The sequence below is a fragment of the Phocoena sinus genome, chromosome X (genome assembly GCF_008692025.1).
Source record: "Phocoena sinus isolate mPhoSin1 chromosome X, mPhoSin1.pri, whole genome shotgun sequence".
Classification (NCBI taxonomy): domain Eukaryota; kingdom Metazoa; phylum Chordata; class Mammalia; order Artiodactyla; family Phocoenidae; genus Phocoena; species Phocoena sinus.
In genome coordinates this window covers 22,278,113-22,300,840 of record NC_045784.1, presented here as the reverse complement: position 1 = coordinate 22,300,840, position 22,728 = coordinate 22,278,113, and the positions used below count along the sequence as shown (strand labels likewise).

The 22,728-nt window shown below is 38.7% G+C and overlaps 1 long non-coding RNA gene across 3 annotated transcripts in view; it reads left to right on the top strand.

The window, feature by feature from the left end:
* Positions 1–22,728, top strand: part of LOC116746955 — a 113,767-nt gene that overhangs the window by 73,382 nt on the left and 17,657 nt on the right. The window lies entirely within an intron of this gene.

Here is a 22,728-nt window from a genome sequence, read left to right as displayed (position 1 = left end):
GTATTCCACGGGATTTAAAGATTAATCTATCCTCCACTGCACCCACTTAGTTTCAAGCAGGAAGAAACACTTGCTAATGAGTCAGATGATTACCAGCATTGAGTTTATTTAGAGGAATTCTATGTGTGAGGGTGGGCTTGGAGTGAGTACACCCAGAAATAGAAATGTGAATGCCACCCTTTCAACATTATTAAAATAAAGATACGCTGACACTGCTTCGTACAACTGAAGTTTATCAATTGTTACCGTTCTAAGCTGCAGCTTCAATCTAGATGCTCTCCTAACAGAGACTAATCTTATAGGTGAGGTGTTGTTCGGCTGCCCACACGGCAGAGGTAGATACTATGAAAAGTTGAAACTGAAATAATGCCATGCACTTGGCAAGTCGATGACAAGAATTCTACTGCCATCAAGAGCATCTTTCCTTCATAGCAGGTCAAATGTGACTCTAATTCAATCTGTGAAATGCTAAAATCTTTGTTGGAGAAATAACCATACCAGCTTCCCCAAAGCACTAGGAAATACTCTCTCTTCACCAAGTTGCAATGTATTTCACAATAATTATTTGATTTTAGACATAAACTGAACAATTCACTGCACGATTGATGCTATTAATCATTAACTGGCTGTGTTAGGAGGATACACACACACTAATCATCTGCCGCAAAAATAAAGAAAACCGGGCTTCCCTGGTGGCACGGTGGTTGAGAGTCCGCCTGCCGGTGCAGGGGACACGGGTTCGTGGCCCGGTCCGGGAAGATCCCACATGCCGCGGAGCGGCTGGGCCCGTGAGCCGTGGCCGCGGAGCCTGCGCGTCCGGAGCCTGTGCTCCGCGACGGGAGAGGCCACCACAGTGAGAGGCCCGCGTACCGCAAAAAATAAAATAAAACAAAGAAAACCGTCCTTCTTTTGTCTTCAAACTGTAATATTTGCTTAATTATTTTGTTTCAGTGAAACATTTAGTACAAAGTTAATGCGTCTGTTTTCAAAATATGTGGGTTTTTTTACTCTGAATTTTTTTAAACTACATCTTAAAATGCTGTTTTAATTTCTGTCTTTTCTCCAAATGATTGTCTCATCCCTCGTGAGGAAACCTGCTGATTTCAAATCATGTTTGAGATACTTAATAATCTGCAAGGGATTTCAAAGCTCCATTTCTGTCAGCATTTAATTATAGCCAAACTTAGGTAATACTCACTCTTGTACAGTTATAGTGGAAAAATCATTAACCTTCCCGGAGCAAATCAAACATATCCCCAAATAAAAGCTTTACTTGGGCATCATCTCCTTAAAGATTATCTGATCGCAGAGCTCAAAGTAAAGTTACTCCATGGGTTATACCACTAGGTGATTCTAAGCATAATTACAGATATTGACATTGGCCTGAGGACATAGATTATTTAAATTTTTAGGTTAATGACTGTGTGTCTCTCTCATAATTATGCCAACAGCTGAATCCATTAACAAACAAAAGGGTTGCCTACAAGGTTTCTTGTCAAAACCTATAAATAAGCTATGTGCTCAAATGGAAAGAGGGTGGACAGTGGAATCCAAATACCTGGGTTTGAATCCTATTTGTCTTTAGGAAAGCTAACTGACCTCTCTGAGTTTCTTTTCTCTTCTTTTGTTCTTGTTTGTTTGTTTGTTAATCTTTACAACAGTGATCTCCAGTTTATGGTTGTTGAAAGAATTAAATAATTGCGTGTCACATATATGACACATAGTGACTAAAGCTAACTGCCAGTTTTGGCTGTAACCTCACCAAAATTATTTAAATCTATCACATGGTTACAAGAGACAAGGGAAGGGAAATATTTAGTATGAGGTCATATCCAGTATGTGGGAAAATAATTATTTTTACCCGCACCGAATCAATATTGTATGCTCTCCATCCTCCCATCCTCTCCTCTTCCATGTACCGCCACGGCCTCCACACCATCAGAAGGCATGAGGCTCCCACTTAAAGGCAACACCAGTATCCTCAAAAGAGAACTGAAATTAGGATTTGGATGGAGGGGAGACAGATCTAGGCAAAGATCTAAAACTAGATAGCATGACAGTCAAGAGATAAGACTGGGAAAGGAGAACATGAGGGCAGTGACTAACCAAACTAAGATTCTGTCTTTAGCAATTTGTGGAGCCTTTGGAAGAGGCAAAGCAAGTAGACAGGGGCTATAGGTACCTGGAGCTCAGAAATGAATTCTAGGTTAGACGATTCATTAGGAATTCAACAGCATTTACAAATAAGCTGAAGCCATGTGTAAGGGGGAGGTTACCCTGGAAGAATACACAGGATGAATACGAAGGATTTAGGCAGTATCTAAAAGATAGGATTTTGCCTTAGGTACAATTAAAATTGAGCTTAGAGGAAGAGAAACTCACACTGGGAAATAAAATCACTGGCAGATAGATATAAAGAAAACAAAGATGAGTAGTCTCACAGAAATCTGAGAAAGAAACATCTTTAAGGGCAATAAGAACAGAAAAGTCACTGGATTAAGTGATTTGTTGGACATTTTTCTAAGAAAGGTGAGAACAAAAGCCACCTTTATTGCCAAGACGATAAATATAACCTATCTCATTGGGAAGCCTGTTGAAAAGGAAGGAGAGAAGCTGGACACTGCTTATTATGGGACATGTGCTCTAGATGTGACAGTTTCTGAATATGTTTTAAGCAGAGGAAGCATTCAGTATACAGAGAGAAAGTAGACAAGGGAGAGGAGAGCAGATCTAACAGGGGAATGGAGATGATTCCTGAAGAGAAGGAATGGACTAAAATCTAATACTTACTGTGATTTCCCTTAACCTCCAAGTGGGAACAAAGACAGTCTCTCATTAATGCACATTTTAAAACTGTCAGAGAGACACAACATAGCAGCATCTGGTCATCTGCTAGAAGCCACGTTCTGTTAAGTGCAGATTATACAATAAATTTGTGACTTTCAGTGCTGATAATTCCATTACTCTGCCAACTGAAGAGACGGCACGCAAACACGCTCATTTCCACCCACTAGAAAACTGAGGATGAAGTAGAAGAGCTAAAACCCTGGGAGAAAGTGACGGGTCAGATGAAAATTTCCGACGGAAATTAAGGGAATGTACTGAGCCCGAAATGGGCTACACACCACAAGAAAACAGCTTCTAGAAAATTCAGGGTAAGAGCCACTGCGTTGTACTGGCTGGAGATTACAAACAGAAGGTACATACTAAAGGATAAAAGCTATCTGGGAAAGTTAAAGCTCAAAATTTGTTCAACTTATAATATTAGGGGCAAGAAAGAGGACTCTATGAATCCACAAAAAAGCATGGTGTCTGGAAGCAGGCAGTTTTATCTGAGAATGCAGAACCTCTCAACATTTATTTTTTTTTTTTTTTTTTTTTTTTTTTTGCGTTACGCGGGCCTCTCACTGCTGTGGCCTCTCCCGTTGCGGAGGACAGGCTCCGGACGCGCAGGCCCAGCGGCCATGGCTCACGGGCCCAGCCGCTCCGCGGCACGTGGGATCCTCCCAGACCGGGGCACGAACCCGCGTCCCCCGCATCGGCAGGCGGACTCCCAACCACTGCGCCACCAGGGAAGCCCTCAACATTTATTTTGATTGAATCTTTGCTATCAAGGATCATGATCTTCAAGCTAAAAAGAATAAAACAAACATGGTCCAGAGATATTTGAAGTCCATGAGAGGTGACAAAAGAGAACAAATTCAAGTCACACAGGATACATAAACAATTCCCAGAGCACAGAAAGAACTAGCAAACCCAGCAAATGTAACTTTTGAGACTTTTTTTTTAATAGAAAAATAGGAAAGGTGCCAGGAAACATAAGAAAAAGAAAATCACCCTAATTTGCGGGAAAAAAAAAAAAAGATCATAGAATCTAGGAACCATAATGCCAAAGGCAAAAATACTAGGATTTGTCATTATATAGACATACAGATAATTTGTACATATGAGAGATCAAAGCAGGAAAAAGTGAACATACACAGCTTGTGGAGACATCCACAAAGGCTCTTTAGAAGAGATGGCTTTTTTTTTTTTTTTTTTTTTTTTTAAACATCTTTATTGGGGTATAATTGCTTTACAATGGTGTGTTAGTTTCTGCTTTACAACAAAGTGAATCAGCTATACATATACATATGTTCCCATATGTCTTCCCTCTTGCGTCTCCCTCCCTCCCACTCTCCCCATCCCACCCTTCCAGGCTGTCACAAAGCACCGAGCTAATATCCCTGTGCCTTGCGGCTGCTTCCCCCCAGCTATCTACGTTACTACGTTTGTTAGTGTGTATATGTCCATGACTCTCTCTCGCCCTGTCAAAACTCACCCTTCCCCCTCCCCATATCCTTAAGTCCGTTCTCCAGTAGGTCTGCGTCTTTATTCCTATCTTACCCCTAGGTTCTTCATGACATTTTTTTCCCTTAAATTCCATATATATGTGTTAGCATACGGTATTTGTCTTTTTCTTTCTGACTTACTTCACTCTGTATGACAGATTCTAGGTCTATCCATCTCATTACAAATAGCTCAATTTCATTTCTTTTTAAGGCTGAGTAATATTCCATTGTGTATATGTGCCACATCTTCTTTATCCATTCATCCGATGATGGGCGCTTAGGTTGTTTCCATGTCCTGGCTATTGTAAATAGAGCTGCAATGAACATTTTGGTACATGACTCTCTTTGAATTTTGGTTTTCTCAGGGTATATGCCAAGTAGTGGGATTGCTGGGTCATATGGTAATTCTATTTGTAGTTTTTTAAGGAACCTCCATACTGTTCTCCACAGTGGCTGAACCAATTCACATTCCCACCAGCAGTGCAAGAGTGTCCCCTTTTCTCCACACCCTCTCCAGCATTTATTGTTTCTTGATTTTTTGATGATGGCCATTCTGACTGGTGTGAGATGATATCTCATTGTAGTTTTGATTTGCATTTCTCTAATGATTAATGATGTTGAGCATTCTTTCATGTGTTTGTTGGCATTCTGTATATCTTCTTTGGAGAAATGTCTATTTAGGTCTTCTGCCCATTTTTGGATGGGGTTGTTTGTTTTTTTGTTATTGAGCTGCATGAGCTGCTTGTAAATTTTGGAGATTAATCCTTTGTCAGTTGCTTCATTTGCAAATGTTTTCTCCCATTCTGAGGGTTGTCTTTTGGTCTTGGTTATGGTTTCCTTTGCTGTGCAAAAGCTTTGAAGTTTCATTAGGTCCCATTTGTTTATTTTTGTTTTTATTTCCATTACTCTAGGAGGTGGGTCAGAAAGGATCTTGCTGTGATTTATGTCATAGAGTGTTCTTCCTATGTTTTCTTCTAAGAGTTTGATAGTTTCTGGCCTTACATTTAGGTCTTTAATCCATTTTGAGCTTATTTTTGTGTATGGTGTTAGGGAGTGATCTAATCTCATACTTTTACATGTACCTGTCCAGTTTTCCCAGCACCATTTATTGAAGAGGCTGTCCTTTCTCCACTGTACATTCCTGCCTCCTTTATCAAAGATAAGGTGTCCATATGTGCGTGGGTTTATCTCTGGGCTTTCTATCCTGTTCCACTGATCTGTCTTTCTGTTTTTGTGCCAGTACCATACTGTCTTGATTACTGTTGCTTTGTAATATAGTCTGAAGTCAGGGAGCCTTATTCCTCCAGCTCCTTTTTTCGTTCTCAAGATTGCTTTGGCTATTCGGGGTCTTTTGTGTTTCCATACAAATTGCGAAATTTTTTGTTCTAGTTCTGTGAAAAATGCCAGTGGTAGTTTGATAGGGATTGCATTGAATCTGTAGATTGCTTTGGGTAGTAGAGTCATTTTCACAATGTTGATTCTTCCCATCCAAGAACATGGTATATCTCTCCATCTATTTGTATCATCTTTAATTTCTTTCATCAGTGTCTTATAATTTTCTGCATACAGGTCTTTCGTATCCTTAGGTAGGTTTATTCCTAGATATTTTATTCTTTTTGTTGCAATGGTAAATGGGAGTGTTTTCTTGATTTCACTTTCAGATTTTTCATCATTAGTATATAGGAATGCCAGAGATTTCTGTGCATTAATTTTGTATCCTGCTACTTTACCAAATTCATTGATTAGCTCTAGTAGTTTTCTGGTAGCATCTTTAGGATTCTCTATGTATAGTATCATGTCATCTGCAAACAGTGACAGCTTTACTTCTTCTTTTCCGATTTGGATTCCTTTTATTTCCTTTTCTTCTCTGATTGCTGTGGCTAAAACTTCCAAAACTATGTTGAATAAGAGTGGTGAGAGTGGGCAACCTTGTCTTGTTCCTGATCTTAGTGGAAATGCTTTCAGTTTTTCACCATTGAGGATGATGTTTGCTGTGGGCTTGTCATATATGGCTTTTATTATGTTTAGGAAAGTTCCCTCTATGCCTACTTTCTGGAGGGTTTTTATCATAAATGGGTGTTGAATTTTGTCGAAAGCTTTCTCTGCATCTATTGAGATGATCATATGGTTTTTCTCCTTCAATTTGTTAATATAGTTTATCACATTGATAGATTTGCGTATATTGAAGAATCCTTGCATTCCTGGAATAAACCCCACTTGATCATGGTGTATGATCCTTTTAATGTGCTGTTGGATTCTGTTTGCTAGTATTTTGTTGAGGATTTTTGCATCTATGTTCATCAGTGATATTGGCCTGTAGTTTTCTTTCTTTGTGACATCCTTGTCTGGTTTTGGTATCAAGGTGATGGTGGCTTCGTAGAAGGAATTTGGGAGTGTTCCTCCCTCTGCTATATTTTGGAAGAGTTTGAGAAGGATAGGTGTTAGCTCTTCTCTAAACGTTTGATAGAATTCACCTGTGAAGCCATCTGGTCCTGGGCTTTTGTTTGTTGGAAGGTTTTTAATCACAGTTTCAATTTCAGTGCTTGTGATTGGTCTGTTCATATTTTCTATTTCTTCCTGATTCAGTCTTGGCAGGTTGTGCATTTCTAAGAATTTGTCCATTTCTTCCAGATTGTCCATTTTATTGGCATAGAGTTGCTTGTAGTAATCTCTCATGATTTTTTTTATTTCTGCAGTGTCAGTTGTTACTTCTCCTTTTTCATTTCTAATTCTATTGATTTGAGTCTTCTCCCTTTTTTTCTTGATGAGTCTGGCTAGTGGTTTATCTACTTTGTTTATCTTCTCAAAGAACCAGCTTTTAGTTTTATTGATCTTTGCTATTGTTTCCTTCATTTCTTTTTCATTTATTTCTGATCTGATTTTTATGATTTCTTTCCTTCTGCTAGCTTTGGGGTTTTTTTGTTCTTCTTTCTCTAATTGCTTGAGGTGCAAGGTTAGGTTGTTTATTCGAGATGTTTCCTGCTTCTTAAGGTGGGCTTGTATTGCTATAAGCTTCCCCCTTAGAACTGCTTTTGCTGCATCCCATAGGTTTTGGGTCGTTGTGTCTCCATTGTCATTTGTTTCTAGGTATTTTTTTATTTCCTCTTTGATTTCTTCAGTGATCACTTCATTATTAAGTAGTGTATTGTTTAGCCTCCATGTGTTTGTATTTTTTACAGATCTTTTCCTGTAATTGATATCTAGTCTCATGGCGTTGTGGTCGGAAAAGATACTTGATACAATTTCAGTTTTCTTAAATTTACCAAGGCTTGATTTGTGACCCAAGATATGATCTATCCTGGAGAATGTTCCATGAGCACTTGAGAAAAATGTGTATTCTGTTGTTTTTGGATGGAGTGTCCTATAAACATCAATTAAGTCCATCTTGTTTAATGTATCATTTAAAGCTTGTGTTTCCTTATTTATTTTCATTTTGGATGATCTGTCCATGGGTGAAAGTGGGGTGTTAAAGTCCCCTACTATGAATGTGTTACTGTTGATCTCCCCTTTTATGGTTGTTAGTATTTGCCTTATGTATTGAGGTGCTCCTATGTTGGGTGCATAAATATTTACAATTGTTATATCTTCTTCTTGGATCGATCCCTTGATCATTATGTAGTGTCCTTCTTTGTCCCTTTTAATAGTCCTTATTTTAAAGTCTATTTTGTCTGATATGAGAATTGCTACTCCAGCTTTCTTTTGGTTTCCATTTGCATGGAATATCTTTTTCCATCCCCTTACTTTCAGTCTGTATGTGTCTCTAGTTCTGAAGTGGGTCTCTTGTAGACAGCATATATAAGGGTCTTGTTTTTGTATCCATTCAGCCAATCTGTGTCTTTTGGTGGGAGCATTTAGTCCATTTACATTTAAGGTAATTATCGATATGTATGTTCCTATTTCCATTTTACATATTGTTTTGGGTTCGCTACTATAGGTCATTTCCTTCTCTTGTGTTTCGTGTCTAGAGAAGTTCCTTTAGCATTTGTTGTAAAGCTGGTTTGGTGGTGCTGAACTCTCTCAGCTTTTGCTTGTCTGTAAAGGTTTTAATTTCTCCATCAAATGTGAATGAGATCCTTGCTGGGTAGAGTAGTCTTGGTTGCAGGCTATTCTCCTTCATCACTTTCAGTATGTCCTGCCACTCCCTTCTGGCTTGTAGGGTTTCTGCTGAGAGATCAGCTGTTAACCTTATGGGGATTCCCTTGTGTGTTATTTGTTGTTTTTCCCTTGCTGCTTTTAATATGCTTTCTTTGTATTTAATTTTTGACAGTTTGATTAATATGTGTCTTGGCGTGTTTCTCCTTGTATTTATCCTGTATGGGACCCTCTGTGCTTCCTGGACTTGATTAACTATTTCCTTTCCCATATTAGGGAAGTTTTCAACTATAATCTCTTCAAATATTTTCTCAGTCCCTTTCTTTCTTTCTTCTTCTTCTGGAACCCCTATAATTCGAATGTTGGTGCGTTTCATGTTGTCCCAGAGGTCTCTGAGACTGTCCTCAGTTCTTTTCATTCTTTTTTCTTTATTCTGCTCTGCAGTAGTTATTTCCACTACTTTATCTTCCAGGTCACTTATCCGTTCTTCTGCCTCAGTTATTCTGCTATTGATCCTATCTAGAGTGATTTTAATTTCATTTATTGCATTGTTCATCGTTGCTTGTTTCATCTTTAGTTCTTGTAGGTCCTTGTTAACTGTTTCTTGCATTTTGTCCATTCTACTTCCAAGATTTCGGATCATCCTTACTATCATTATTCTGAATTCTTTTTCAGGTAGATTGCCTATTTCCTCTTCATTTGTTAGGTCTGGTGGGTTTTTATCTTGCTCCTTCATCTGCTGTGTGTTTTTCTGTCTTCTCATTTTGCTTATCTTACTGTGTTTGGGGTCTCCTTTTTGCAGGCTGCACTTTCGTAGTTCCCGTTGTTTTTGATGTCTGTCTCCAGTGGCTAAGGTTGTTTCAGTGGGTTGTGTAGGCTTCCTGGTGGAGGGGACTAGTGCCTGTGTTGTGCTGGATGAGGCTGGATCTTGTCTCTCTAGTGGGCAGGTTCACGTCTGGTGGTGTGTTTTGGGGTGTCTGTGGCCTTATTATGATTTTAGGCAGCCTCTCTGCTAATGGGTGGGGTTGTGTTCCTGTTTTGCTAGTTGTTTGGCATAGGTTGTCCAGCACTGTGGCTTGCTGGTCGTTGAGTGAAGCTGGGTGCTGGTGTTAAGATGGAGGTCTCTGGGATATTTCCACCGTTTAATATTATGTGGAGCTGGGAGGTCTCTTGTTGACCAGTGTCCTGAAGTTGGCTCTCCTACCTCAGAGGCAGAGCCCTGACTCCTGGCTGGAGCACCAAGAGCCTTTCATCCACACAGCTCAGAATAAAAGGGAGAAAAAGTAGGGAGAATTAGTAGAAGTATGAGTAAAGAAAGAAGAAAAGGAGGAAAGGAAGGAAGGAAGAAAGAAGCAAAGAAGGAAAGAAAGGAGGGAGGGAGGGAGGGAGGGAGGAAGGAAGGAAGGAGGGAAAGAAGGAAAAAAGACAGAAAGAAAGATGATACAGTAAAAATAAAATAAAGTATAATATAGTTATTGAATTAAAAAATATTTAGAAAAAAAAAAAAAAAAAAGGGACGGATAGAACCTTAGGACAAATGTTGGAAGCAAAGCTATACAGAGAAAATCTTACACAGAAGCATACACATACACCTTCACAAAAAGAGGTAAAGGGGGAAAAATCATAAATCCTGCTCCCTGAGACCACCTCCTCAATTTGGGGTGATTCGTTGTCTAAAGGAGGGAAGGAAGGAAGGAAAGAAAGAACGAAGGTAAAGTATAATAAAGTTATTACAATTAAACTTAATTATTAAGAAAAAGAATTTTTAAAAAAAAGTCATGGACGGATAGAGCCCTAGGACAAATGGTGGAAGCAAGAGTATACAGACTAGATGTCACACAGGAGCATACACGTACACCTTCACAAAAAGAGGAAAAGGGAAAAAAATCATAGATCTCGCTCCTAAATTCCACCTCTTCAATTTGGGATCATTCCTTGTCTATTCAGGTATTCCACAGATGCAGGGTATATCAAGTTGATTGTGGAGCTTTAATCCGCTGCTTCTGTGGCTGCTGGGAGAGATTTCCCTTTCTCTTCTTTGTTTTCACAGCTCACAGGAGCTCAGCTTTGGATTTGGCCCTGCCTCTGCGTGTAGGTCGCTGGAGGGCGTCTGTTTTTTCGCTCAGACAGGACGGGGTTAAAGGAGCCGCCGATTCGGGGCCTCCGGCTCACTCAGGCCGGGGGTTGGGGGATGGGGGAAGGAGGGGCACTGCGTGCGGGGCCGGCCTGCGGCGGCAGAGGCAGCGTGACGTTGCGGCAGAGGCCGGCGTGACGTTGCACCAGCCTGAGGCCCGCCGTGCGCTGTCCCGGGGAAGTTGTCCCTGGATCCCGGGAACCTGGCAGTGGCGGGCTGCACAGGCTCCGCGGAAGAGGGGTGTGGAGAGTGACCTGTGCTCGCACACAGGCCCCTTGGTGGCGGCAGCAGCAGCCTTAGCGTCTCCCGCCCGTCTCTGGGGTCCGCGGTTTTAGCCGCGGCTCGCGCCCGTCTCGGGGGCTCGCGCCCTCAGCCGCGGCTCGCGCCCGTCTCTGGGGTCCGCGCTTTCAGCCGCGGCTCGCGCCCGTCTCGGGGGCTCGCGCCCTCAGCCGCGGCTCGCGCCCGTCTCTGGGGTTCGCGCTTTCAGCCGCGGCTCGCGCCCGTCTCTGGAGTTCCTTTAAGCAGCGCTCTTAGACCCCTCTCCTCGCGCACCAGGAGACAAAGAGGGAAGAAAAAGTCTCTTGCCTCTTCGGCCGGTGCAGGCTTTTCCCCGAACTCCCTCCCGGCTAGTCGTGGTGCACTAACCCCTTCAGGCTATGTTCAAGCCGCCAACCCCAGTCCTCTCCCTGAGCTCCGTCCAAAACCAAAACCTTAGCCTCAGCTCGCAGCCCCGCCCGCCCCGGTGGGTGAGCAGCAAGCCTCTCGGGTTGGTGAGTGCTGGTCGGCACCGATCTTCTGTGCAGGAACCTCCCCGCTTTGCCCTCCGCACCCGTCGCCGTGCACTACTCCGCGGTCCCGAAACTCCCCCCTCTGCCTCCCGCAGTCTCCGCCCGCGGAGGGGCTTCCTAGTGTGTGGAAACTTTTCCTCCTTCACAGCTCCCTCCCACTGGTGCAGGTGCCGTCCTTATTCTTTTGTCTCTGTTTTTTCTTTTGCCCTACCCAGTTACGTGGGGAGTTTCTTGCCTTTTGGGAGGTCTGAGGTCTTCTGCCAGCCTTCAGTAGGAGTTCTGTAGGAGTTGTTCCACGTGTGGATGTATTTCTGGTGTATCCGTGGGGAGGAAGGCGATCTCCGCGTCTTACTCTTCCGCCATCTTCAAGGTCAACACCGAAGAGATGGCTTTTGAAGATTGGGGGCATTTTAACAGATGGAAAGGAGGAGGGAGTGGGACAGTGGGTAGGGCATGTCAGACAAATGGCAGTAGCACTGCAGAGAAGGAAGCAAGACTGTACTTGTTAGGTTTGGAAAAAATAAATGGTATAAATATGGCAGAATAGAAAGTAAATCTGGAGCTAAAAAGTAGTAAGTGCGTATATTATGCTTTTCCTGCTAAGGATAGTGTTAGCAAATGATAGGTGAACTTGAATGCCAAGCTAAAGCATATTTCATATTGACCTTTGTTTTTTATGTAGAGACAGCATTGGTAACTTTTCTTTAAAAAAGTCTGTCTCTGTCTACCTTAAACTTACAACCGATCCAAGAGGGAAGAAGATATGCCACTATCAAGACATTTTTGCAAATTCTAACACTTTATGGATCCTTTAACTTAAAGGAAGCTTCACACCTCTATACTATATCTGCTCCTCCAGGTCAGTGATCCAAAACTTCCCATGCTCTTTAAAGGTTTTCGTTACTCATTTCTTAATATGCCGCAGGTCTTCTGTGATGGATCCCTTCATAGTGTAGGGGTTCCGATATGGGTTTTGCTCTGTCTTAACAGATGTCAGCCTGGCAGGCAGAGTTGTGAAAACTCTGACGGGAATCTATGGTATTTGGAGTTCATATGACCTAATTATCAATTTTTAACGGTATGCATTTGTTGTTTTTAAATAAAAAATTCAGTGAAAGTCTCAGTATTTCAAAGACTGTCACCCATTAATACTAATTCCCTTACTGTCAAGATGCTGTTACCTGCCAGCCTTCTTAAGACCAAATGCAGAATGCAGTATGGCAATTTTATTTACGTGTAAATAAACTCACTCCATTGCCTTAAGGTCCCATAGTAAAGCAAACAATATATTTTTCTGGGCAGTTGGAAAAAATACTAGTACATTCCAATGGCAACATTCCAGCAGATGTCCTAGTAGATATTTTACCAACTCTAGCAGTAAATTAAGCTATGACAGTGATCATAGAGATGGAGAATTCAATCAAAGCTGCACACAGACCTCAAATTTTAAAGCACATAAATTGGACTTAGGATACTAGCAAAGGTTGCATGTTAAAGACTAACATAAATGTGGACGAACGATATCTGGTTTTGATATTAAAGACGGTACCTGGGGGTTGAACTAGGGATTCCTAAATTTGAATCAGATTCTGCTTCCGGGTTAATCATCTCCAAAATGGGAATAACTTGCATGATTGGGACAGTATCAGAATTTTCATAGAATGTAAAAATGCCTGGCACATGCATAGAAGGTGAGCATTAAATTAATCTTATTGTAACACTTGTATCTTCATCCATTAATAAGGATATTTCTTGATCCACATTTGTCACAGGCCTATTGTCTAAGTGATTATTTAAAAGATTTGAAGTTTTTGAAAAGCATATTAAATATAAACTTCAAGTCTGTTAATACCATTTTTCTTATGAAATACTGATTTTTCTTAAGCAAATAATATTAATCATCTCACAAGGGCTTCTGTTCTGTCTTTAGTACAGCCCATTTCTTCACAAGTAACTCAGCTTCTATTTGCAGGGAATTTTTCACCTAATCAAGTATTGACATAGAAAATGTATTCCTGTCCTAACCCAGGCAATAAACAGCTGACACAAAGAGGTTCAATATTTGTGCACCAAGTGTTATACAGATGACTTGTGATGACACAGAAGTGTAGTTTTCATCTTTCTGAAAGCATTTCCTTGGCTTTCTGCTGAAAGAGGGGAAAAATCTGCCCTCATTCCTTTCTATTTAGACACCTGGATTTCATTGAGAAGGAGACTTGGTGGCAGAGTGATATGATTACACGCTGCTTAGTGCCTTGCTGATGAGATAGGGGAGAATGTGAGAAATGAGGAGTGAGTTCACGCATTTGATGTTTGTTTATTCTCTTAATCCAAATGATTATATTTAGTTAGAAAAGACACGTTGCTTTTTAATGCATCTTTTATACAGCCATATTTTAACCTCCAATTAGCTGAAATTTCCTTAGTTTTCCCTAGTGCCCAGCCAGCTGGCTTCAGAGCGTAACATGGGCCTGATGCCAAAACCCTGGAGTATCTGGCACCTACAGGCTACCTACAGCCACCAGGCAGGAGTGGCAATTTGATTTTTATATCTCTTGTCATTACAATGAAACAGACTCACAGCGCCATCCATTTCCTGTCATTAGGAGAAGGAACTGGTGACTTTTTTTTTTTTTAAACCACGTCAGTTTACTTGCCAATGAAAACAGGTTTTCCTGAAGGCGCCAGTAACCTCAAGGCCCCTGTATGGGACAAATTCCTTCAAAATATGGACATCATTTCTTCTCAAGCTGTTGAATCAGTGCAGCCTTAGGCCAGAGGAAACTTGGAAAGCAAGCCAATCAGCAAACAAAGACTCAGGGCTAAACCCTCAAGTACAGAGAGCTCATTTTACAATACAGATTTCTCCCAATTCTTTTAGGTACACAGTACAGCTACAGTTTTGCCTGGTCCATACATATCGCCTCCTTTCCTGTATATATTCCTCTGTTTTCCTTAAGAAATCGATAAAAGGGGAATACCCTGCCCAACAAAATGCTCCTGGCAGTGCACAGTACGGAAGGAATGGACAGCAAAATACAGTCATCTATCAATAACAGCCACCACTGAGCAACTTTTAGCGTCTTTGGAAGCCAGCAGCTAGTCCCACTCAGAACTCCCACGTGCATACCCAGGCTCCTACCTACACAGTAAAATCGAGCAGCTTTTTCTTCTTGGCTGATTATTTAACATCTCTAAAGTCTTTTGAAGCATATCAATAAGTTGAATAAGTAACATGTTCATTAATGTCCTTGATCTCCTACAACTCTAAACACGGACACTGAATTAATCAAACCCCAAAGCCCTTTAGCACCAAAGTAATGTTTTTTATTTGAAACATCTTACTCTTCTTTGAAAATGGAAATATTCCTTCCAATGAAACATAGATCTAAACTGTTAAGGGATACAAGAACTAAGAGATGGAGATAGAGATATATGTGCTATTTCCTCAGGGGAAGATATTTCAATTTATTTCTGTAATCTACAGAAAAATGTTAAGTTTGTTTTTGGTTTTGTTTTCCTTTTCAATGGTTCTTTAATCAATATCTAACTTTAGGAATAAGGGGCTTTAATATTACGTAGTTATTCCGCTTCCCCCCAAGACAATAGAACTTTAAGCAAGTTCAACGTTAAAAGGGCATCAGTCCCAACCTAAGAGGGTCATTCTATGTTTAACGTATAAAAAAACTCTAGTGTGAAGGGAGGCAAATGTCTGTTCTCTCCGTTTTGACTGGTGAGGTGTATGCAGTTCCTGTCTCTGTTTCTCTGTGTCTTTACTCTCTTATATATTATAGAACTTAGCTCCCTGGAGGTAATTTTAACAGACACAACTCAGACCCTGCAAAGAGTGACCCAATGCCTTGGGGATCGGCATCAGGCCAGGCTGACAGATGGTTATCAGTTTGACAAGAAATATGCTATAGGCTATGTTAGGTTAGAGCGTTACCAGCCAAATTCTCCTTTGAAGCCACTCAAAGGGAAGCCTGTGAACACATGCATGCTTTTATACATAAAGAGATTTTCCAATTAGGCTATTCCGGTGTTAACTTAAATAGATGACTTGGAAGTAAATTTAGTTGCCTGTTTTTGTTGACTTACTGGTTTCTTGGATTTTGAATTTATGTGGTTATTCATACGCAGCAGGAAATGTTTTTTATATTCCTGAAATTCATGGAAGGCACTCAAATTGCATCCAGAAGGCTTTTGTCCTCCTGTGTAGGCCTCTAGCCAAAGCAGGAAAACAATTGCTCAGGATTGTTTTTTCTAGATGCTGAAGCTTGCTAAGGAACTGCTCATGTATTTTTACCCCATCTTATACTTGATTGAATCTGCTATACAAACTAAATGAAGATGACATATCACCTTCTCTGATTATCAGTAAATAGTTCACAAATTAACCCTAAACTACAAATGAGGGGATAATGTGTCTTTTTGAGAAAACCAGATGCTTTCTGTTCTGAAGTACGTGCGATAACAGGGTGGAATGGTTAATGTACAATGTATGCCATCTGCTGACTAATGCAGAGTATTTACAAGGGTAAATTCTCCCAATAACTGTGTTTGGTAAATGATTATCTAAATAATACATCTACATTTGAACCACAAATGGGATCTTGCCAATTCTGTTTAACTTTACTAGTCATGATTTGGCATCCCCTCTAATTAGAAAAAATGATAATAAAAGGCAGCTGCTCTGAGGTTAAATTCGATGGTAAGTTTTCAAATGCCTCTCAGATATGCAATAAATAATGAATAAATCTGAATGCTTCTCCCTTTATCCACGTCAATTAAAGGAATAAAGTATATTTCTTAAAACCCTATAGTAGAGCCATGAATCTCTGAGCTTTCCCTCTTCCTGATGGATGCTTTGTGCTACTTTACAAATCAGTTTGAATTATATGTAAACCACACAACTGGAGAAATGTAATTCGTTGTACTTTTGTTTAGACACAGCAAGTAACGCAGATAATTATTAGCTATCTTGTACAATTTATATTCAGTAGAAACAGTTCAAAAGAATGATAAAGATTACCTGTTTTGTTATTAATTTAATAGTACCTCTGTACAACTGAAATGTGTTCAAATGTAAATCCATTCGCAGGTAGTAATTTCATGGGCGTAATAATTTCTGTCCCTAAATATAAATAGAATAATAGAATATTAATTTTGGTTTTTTCTAACCTAAAATTTCACCTGTAATGATAGCCTCTGACTGACTGCCACAGATAATTCACACTTTGATTTTCTAAGTTCAAATATCATTTTCAGTGTCATGAAAACTTAATCACAAACTTCATTTGATTAGCATATATGTTAACAGATACTAATCTCACCACCTCTGTTTAGATATTTTTTTTCATTGGCATTGTGAATATTCCCTTTTAAAGACTCATAGAGAAGGCAAGTATGCAGGAGGCAGAAACTGATAGTAATTTCGATCTTGAAATAAGGGAATCTCACTTTGTGAACAATTAAACACCTTTTTGTGTTTAATTGTGAAGACTGAAAAGGGCACTTTTCAGTCTTCACAATGCAAAATAGTCTCAACTGGTTTGAGGAATCAGAAGACAAAAGTTTTAGGCTACTTGGGTGGCTGGAAATTAAAGAGGGAATTTCCAGAAAAGAAAGCCAAAGAGAAGGGAGCGCCAAAATCTGCACAGAAATTCCATTCAAATACTTGGCTGACCTTCAGACTATGCATGTGCACAGGAGACTCCAGGAGCAACATATGGAAGGCTAAACTAATTGAACAGAGATTTCAGCTGCTTCCCATTTCTGAGAAGACAGAGTTTGAGTCCAGCAAAGGTAACTGCCTGCTAGAACAAAATCAGCACTGTTCAGGGAAAGAAAACAGCATCTAGAGTCTCTAACATATAACCCAAAATGTCTACTAAAGAATCAAAATTTATTAGACATGAAACAGTGAAATGTGACTCATGTTCAAGAAGACAAGCAGTCAATAGAAATCAACCCTGAAATGACCCAGGTAACGGAATTACCAAGCAAAGATCAGCTATTAGAAATATATTCAAATACTTAAAGAAAAACTATGGTCATAATGAGTATACTGATGAGAAATGTCAGGAGAGAAACTGAAGTTTGTTTTTTAAAGGACCAAATAGAAAGTCTGGAAGTGAAAAGAACAATATCTGAAATGAAAAATTCAGTGGATGGGCTTAATAAGAGATTCGGAAAGGAAAGAAAGATTTCAGTAAACTTAAAGTTAGATCAATAGCAATTACCTAATCAGGAAAACAGGACGAAAATATACTGAAAAACCGAAAGAGACTCAGTGACTTGTGGGATAATAGTAAGTGGTCTAAGACACATGTAATTGGTATCTTAGAAAAGAATGTTGTAAGAGAGTGGATATATTTCTATGTATAACTGATTCACTTTGCTGGATACCTGAAACTAACACAACATTGTAAATCAACTATACTCCAATAAAAGTTAAAAAAAAAAAAAAAAAAACACTAGGGAAAAAAATATTCACTTATAGACTCAAGAGGCCCAGAAAACCCAAAGCAGGTAATACAAAGAAAAAAAAAGCCGAAACATTATACATACAGGGGAATAATTGATATGAATGATGACTAAGTTCTCATCAATAAAGGTTAGATGTCATACTTAAATTGCTGAAAGGAAAAAAAATCTTTTATCCCAGAGTTTTATATCCAGTGAAAATACCATTTAAAATGAAGCTGAAATAAAGGCATTCTTTAAAAAAAAAAAAAAAAAAAAGACCTGAATTAGAAAAAAAAAATGCTTAAAGTATTTCTTCAACTTAAAGGGAAATTATACCATAAAAACCCAGATGCTAAGGATGAAATCAAGAGCATCAGAGAAGGTTAATATCCGGGTAAATGTAAAGGATAACTTTTTAGTGCCATATATTTTATTTTCTTCAGTTTATTTAATAGACCCATGAGTGTTTAAATCAAAATAGAAAAAGTAATTGTGAGTTTCATAGAAATATCAGAAAAATATAAGACAACAAAAACAAAAACAGTAGTAGGTGTAAATGGAGTTACAAAGGTGTAAGGTCCTTATGCTTCTTGTGAAGTAGTAAAATATTATTTGAAATTTGCCTGTGATAACTTAAAGATGTATACTGTAATCTCTAGATCAGCCACTAAAATAGCAAAAGAAATACTGTATAGCTAAATATCTAAAGGTTAGATACAGCTAAAATGTCAATACTGGAAGCAAAATGAAATCTTAAAAATAGGCTACCCACCCTGTGAAGACAACAAAGGGGGAAAATAAATACAAGCAAGGAAAATGATATATTATGAAAACATTGGCCTTAAGATACTTGGTATGGCCATATTACTGTAAGACAATGTAGACTTCAATAGAATTCAAAAACACATGGAATAGTTGTATAACAAAATCAACCAACCTTACTCAAGTGGAATATGCAGAACATCATACCCACAAACTGTAGAATACATGTTCATTCAAGTATGCACAGAACAGAACATTGATCAAGACACATCAGACTTTCAAAAGACTGAAATCTTAGGAGTATGTGCTCTGACCACAATGGAATTAAATTAGAAATCAGTGAAAATAATATATCTGGAAAAGTTACAAATATTTGGAAATTATCAATTGACTTCTAAATAGCCATGGGTCAAAGAACTCAGCATCATTTTTCTTCAGGGAAATTCAAATTAAAACCTAATGTGATACTATTTCACAAACACTAGAATGGCTATAACGAAAACAAAAATCTGACAGCACCAGTGTTGGAAAGTATGTGGCACAACTGAACTCTTACACATTGCTGGTGACACATAAAATGGTACCACCATATTGCACAATATTTTAGCATTTTCTTATGAAGTTAAGCATACTCCTACTCTATGACTCAAGATGTCCACTAGATACTTATCTAAGAGAAAAGAAAACACATACTGACCAAAATATTTGAACAAGAATGTCTATACCACCTTATCCGTGATAGCTAAAATTCAGATACAACCCAAATGTCCATCAACAAGAAAAATTAATTATGGCTTATCTATGAAATGGAAGCATACACTGACAAAACAATGAACTAGGGATACACAATAACAATAATGAATCTCAAGTAGGGTATGTTAAGTCAAAGAAGTCAGAGACACAACAGAGTGTACTGTGAATGATTCCATTTCTATGATGTTCAAGGAATAAGTAAAAGTAATGTATGGTGACAGAATTCAAAAAGAGGTTGACAATGAGGGGTGTGGGTTGACTGTAAGTGGGCAAGAGGAAACTTTCTGGGATCAAGGAAATGTCCTGTTTATTGTATAGGGAAATCATTATAGAATTGTATACATTCATCAAAATTTATCAAACTATACCCTTCATAACTGAGCATTTCACTGTGTGTAAATGCTGCCTCAATGAAGAACGATAAACAAATATTGAACTCTAGTTAGTAGGTTTTCTTTTTGTAGGGGCATGGGTTAACAATTCTGAAACTAATTTTGTATCCCAGGTGTGAACAAATAATTATATTAACGATAACAGGTAAAAGTTTTTTCACTGTTGAGAAGAGAGATACAAAGATGGAAAGAGAAGACTAGAATGAAGTCTTTAGTGTAGCAATTAGAGTTGTCGGGTAAATAAATATGTGTGTGTGTGTGTGTGTGCGTGTGTGTGCGTGTGCGTGTGCGTGTGTGTGTCTTTCCTAGTTCAGGCCACTGAAAGAGACAAGAGCTCTCCAGCAACATGACATATCTAGCACCTAGATCTTGGTTTCTGAGTTCTGTTTTCCACTGAAAGGGAATATAACTCCTTAGAAAAATGGCTGACACCAGCACCGAGACTATGCCAGAAAATAATTAAGTGCTCAAAGAATCACGAGAACACATCAAAGCACAGAAGAGCCAGCTAGAAGGGACTCACACAGGTCAAATCTGGGGAAATTTGAGCATCAAAATAAATAATAATAATGAAAGATTATAACCCATTGAATAAGAATCCGTGTTTCCAAATTAAATAAATGAGCAAATAAACAAATGAAGAAGGAAAAGCTCTTCCTCATAGTAGAATGCCAACTAATAGATGTAAACAAATAATGTAGTTAGAATGTCATCAATGAGAAATAAAATTAATGGATGAAATGTGATGTGAGAGAGGATATTACTGTAGCCTCAGTGCATCACTCCACAAATTACTTATGCATTACAAAGAAAAATATAGTTACTTTATATTCATGAATTCTGGGAGACAGCACTTTAAGTTCAGAAAATATATGCATACATACACATATATACACACACAGAGAGAGGGAATGATAAAGGGAAAGGGGCAAAATACATAAATAATTGGTGACCTTGATAAAGGATTATGGAAGATCTGAACTACTTCTGTATCCTTCATTTTTGAATTCACATTAAAAGTTAAAAATTAAAGCAGCAGCATGGTTCTGGTTCCACTATAGAAGTATAAGCCCACTGCAGCCCATTTCTCCACTGGTTACAAGATCTCTGGACAAAACATAAAAAACAACTACCTATTGCCAATCTGTTTGTCTTTGTCGGAAAACTATTCAGGTCCTCTGCCCATGTTTTTATTAGATTTTTTTTATATTGAGTTGTATGAGTTCTTTAAATATTTTGGATATTAACCCCTTATCAGATATATCATTTGCAAATATCTTCTTCCATTCAGTAGGTTGCCTTTTTGTTTTATTGATGGTTTCCTTCCCTGCGCAAAAAAAGCCTTTTAGTTTAATGTAGCTCCATTTATTTATTTTTGTTTTTGTTTCCTTTCCCTGAGGAGACAGATCAAAGAAATATATATTACTAAGACTGATGTCAAAGAGTTTACTGCTTATGTTTTCTTCTAGGAGTTTTATGGTTTCAGGTCTTACATTTAAGTCTCTAATCCATTTTGAGTTTATTTTTGTATATGGTGTAAGAAAGTAATCAAGTTTCATTCTTTTGCATGTACGTGTGCAGTTTCCCCATCACCAATTATGCTAAGTGAAATAAGTCAGACAGAGAAAGACAAATACCTTATGATTTCAATCATATGTGGAATCTAAAAAAACAACTAACCAAAACAAACAAAAACAGAAACAGACTCAGAGATACAAACTGGTGGTTGCCAGAGCAGAGGGGTGTGGGGACAAAAATAGGTAAAGGGGATTAAGAAGTACAAACTTCCAGGTATAAAATAAATAACTCACGGGGATGTAATATACAGTATAAGGAATATAGTCAATAATACTGTAATAACTTTGTACAGTGACAGATGGTTACTAGACTTAACATGGTGATCATTTTGTAATGTATTTAAATGTCCAATCACTATGTCGTGCACCTGAAACTAACATAATATTGTATGTCAACTATACTTCAATTGAAAAAAAAAAAAAAGCAACTACCTGAGGGCTCTGGTAAGTAAACAACAGCAAGAAGATTGCGGAGGGGAAGTCAAAACATGGTAAAGCATCCTGTTAGGAGGATTCTGTATTCAGCTTGTTTCACAAGTGTCCTTAGAATCTTGCTTTATTTTTATATAAACAAAACTGGAAATTATACACAATCTATCATGGTTGTAGTTTATGGGGAAAAAAAACAAAGGCAAACTCCCTGTGGTGGGATTAAACTCAAAGGTTGGTGAGTAGATGCATATCTCTTATCATTTAAGTAAATAAATTTTTTAAGGTTATGGTTTGTACTTTTTAAATCATTTCTCATTTTAACAACTTTTTCAATTAACCAAAAACTTTCATGTGATATGAAATAGTTCCTACTCTATTAATAAATTCATCCAGCAGCAAAGATAATTTAAAAATTTGGTGTTCAGTTGGCTTCAGAATATGCACAGGGCTTCCCTGGTGGCACAGTGGTTGAGAGTCCGCCTGCCGATGCAGGGGACATGGGTTCGCGCCCCGGTCCGGAAGATCCCACATGCCGCGGAGCGGCTGGGCCCGTGAGCCATGGCCGCTGGGCCTGCGCGTCCGGAGCCTGTGCTCCGCAACTGGAGAGGCCACAGCAGTGAGAGGCCCACGTACCGCAAAAAAAGAAAAAGAAAAAAAAAGAATATGCACATTTGCAAAATTTCATTAAGATTATACTTGAACAGTGTATTGTGCTTTCTAACTTTAACAAAAGGAATTGCTTAAATATTTTATTGCATGTCAAAATCTGTTAGATTAAAATAAAATTAACTTGAAAGTGTCATATTACAGAGGATTAAAAATGCTAAAAAGCCCAAGTACATGCTAGCCCTTTTGGTTTTGAATGTCTACTCTTTGTAATACTTGGAGAAAGGTTGGCTATTTAACAGAATGATGAGTTACTACTATATCAGAATCCCTGGAAATACCAAAGTATAATTTTTAAATAACAGCATAGGAGAAACAGAAATAAATTTAAAA